This window comes from Sapajus apella, unplaced genomic scaffold, assembly GCF_009761245.1.
Source record: "Sapajus apella isolate SASKATOON/1434 unplaced genomic scaffold, GSC_monkey_1.0 scaffold10, whole genome shotgun sequence".
Classification (NCBI taxonomy): domain Eukaryota; kingdom Metazoa; phylum Chordata; class Mammalia; order Primates; family Cebidae; genus Sapajus; species Sapajus apella.
Genome location: NW_022436950.1, coordinates 35,467,093 through 35,469,302, shown reverse-complemented (window position 1 = coordinate 35,469,302; position 2,210 = coordinate 35,467,093). Strand labels below are relative to the sequence as shown.

Genomic DNA, 2,210 nt, shown 5'->3' with positions numbered 1-2,210 from the left:
CACACTATTTTTCATCTGAGGGAATTCAGACTCTAGGAGGTTAAGTAACTTGTTTAAGGTCTATGACTAGGAAATGACAAGGCCAACCCAGTTTGTCCTGCTTCCAAGCCTATTCTCTTCTCACAAGTACATATGATATTTTAATTATGGGCTAGGTGCTTATATCAACTTGACCTTAAGATCTCTTCTGTTTCAGAGACTCTGCAAGGCTACCAACTTCTGCATCAAAGCACAGTAGCAAAAGCAGATGATATAATACTGTATGAAGTTTCCTTCCCACCTGTTTTTCTTCATTTCAAATTGAAAAGATTAACACATCATAACTTTTTAAACAAACAAGTGAGTATAGTGGTTTTCACACTCAAATCAAACCCAATGTTTTTTTCTGATTCCAGACAGGCTATTGCAGAATGTAGTCATTTATAAATTAGTGGAGAAAATGAGCCATGAAGGTCTGTGGGAGTGTGGGGGTCGTGCTTGGGGAGGTATAGGTGATGTTTAGAAGGACAACTACCACAATCAGAGATATCCTATACCTGGGTGACCTCTGGGTGTTTGGGAAGGATTATAAGTACTAAATATGATACAAAAGGGAAAAAGAGGGGCAAGGGAGTTGGGTTTGGCTTAAGAACTTCTGATCTGACTCATAGAAACCTGAAAACATTCTAGAGAAGGGGAGGAAGGTGTGTGCCTTGGCAGGATATGAATGCATGCACGTAGGACAGTAAATCTATTGCTTTGAGAGTGTACTGGAACATTTTCATTCCCTAAATAAGGACGTGAGCGTTACTTGGGCTATTCTAAGGTGTAAAATATGCTAAAGGGAAATACTGACTATGTGCTTTTTTTTTTTGACCTCTGAACTTTTTATTGGCTGTCTGCTCCCCAAAGGGTTTCATGCTTCCGCTGGCTTAATGTCTCAGAACTTTGGTGTCATTGGTCTCAGACACCATTTTGCCATCCACTATCCAAGCAGGTGGTGGTCTTTTGGATGGTTTGCATGGAGTTGCTGCTGTCCAGGGCATCACCAAAACTGGAGTCCTCGCCATCTTCCAGCAGCGGCGATAGGTGGCAACCTCAGTCTCCAGCTTGACCTTTGTGTTCGGCAGGGCCTTATACTCCTGGGCCTGGAGCTGTCCCTCTGCCCAGGTATCTGACAGCTCTGACTCCAGGTGCAGCAGGATCCTGTTGAGCTGCTCCATCCTCAGGGCAAAGCGGGCCTCCACCTCCCTCAGGCTGTTATCCAAGCTGGCCTTCAGATTTCTCATGAAGTCCAGGTCGATCTTCAAGGACTGGACTGTACACCTCAGCTCTGTAAGCGTCATCTCAGCAGCTCCAATCTCAGAGGACTGTGTGGTGACTACTCTGGTGCTCTCCTCTATTGAGACCTGTACTTGTCTAGTTCCTCTTGGTTCTTCTGAGCCAGCTCTCGTATTAGGCTCGGATGTCTACCATGATCTTGGCGAGGTCCTGAGATTTGGGGGCATCTACTTCCTCAGTCAACCCAGAGCTGGCAATCTGGGCTTGTAGGCCTTTTACTTCCTCTTTGTGGTTATTCTTCATGAAGAGAGTTCCTCCTTGAGAACCTTGATCTCTGTCTCCAGCTGCAGCTGAGTGACACTGGTGTCATCAGTGACCTTGCAGAGCCCATGGATGTCACTCTCCACAGACTGGCACATGGCCAACTCTGTCTCATACTTGACTCTAAAGTCATCAGCAGCAAGATGGGCATTGTTGATCTGCAGAACGATATGGGCATTTTCCCACAGAATTTGCCAAGATCTGAGCCCTCGGGTCCTCGATGGTCTTGAAGTAATGGCCCCAGTCTCTGACCTGGGGTCCCTTCTTCTCCAGGTGATCCCGGATTTTGCTCTCCATCTTCCGGTTCTCGGTCTCCAGGATCCTCACTCTGTCCAGGTAGGAGGCTATGCAGTCGTTTAGGCTTTGCATGGCCTCCTTCTCATTCTGGATGCTTTAGAAAGCGTGACTTAAAGTGAAACTACTAGCATCGGAGAAATTTGAATGCTTTGTCGTTGGTCTGTTGCTATTAGGCCTGATTCTTGAATCAGGTGTATCACCAGGTGTGGTGGCTCAAGGCTGTAATTCCAGCACTTTGGGAGGCCATGGCAGGTGGATCACTTGAGTCCAGGAGTTTGAGACCAGCATGGGCAACAAGGTGAAACCCTGTCTCTACAAAAAATAGAAAAATT

At 46.3% G+C, this 2,210-nt stretch overlaps 1 pseudogene; it reads right to left on the bottom strand.

Moving 5' to 3' along the window:
• Positions 1-842: 842 nt before the first annotated feature.
• Positions 843-1,969, bottom strand: LOC116551533 (annotated as a pseudogene).
• Between the last annotated feature and the right edge of the window lie 241 nt (positions 1,970-2,210).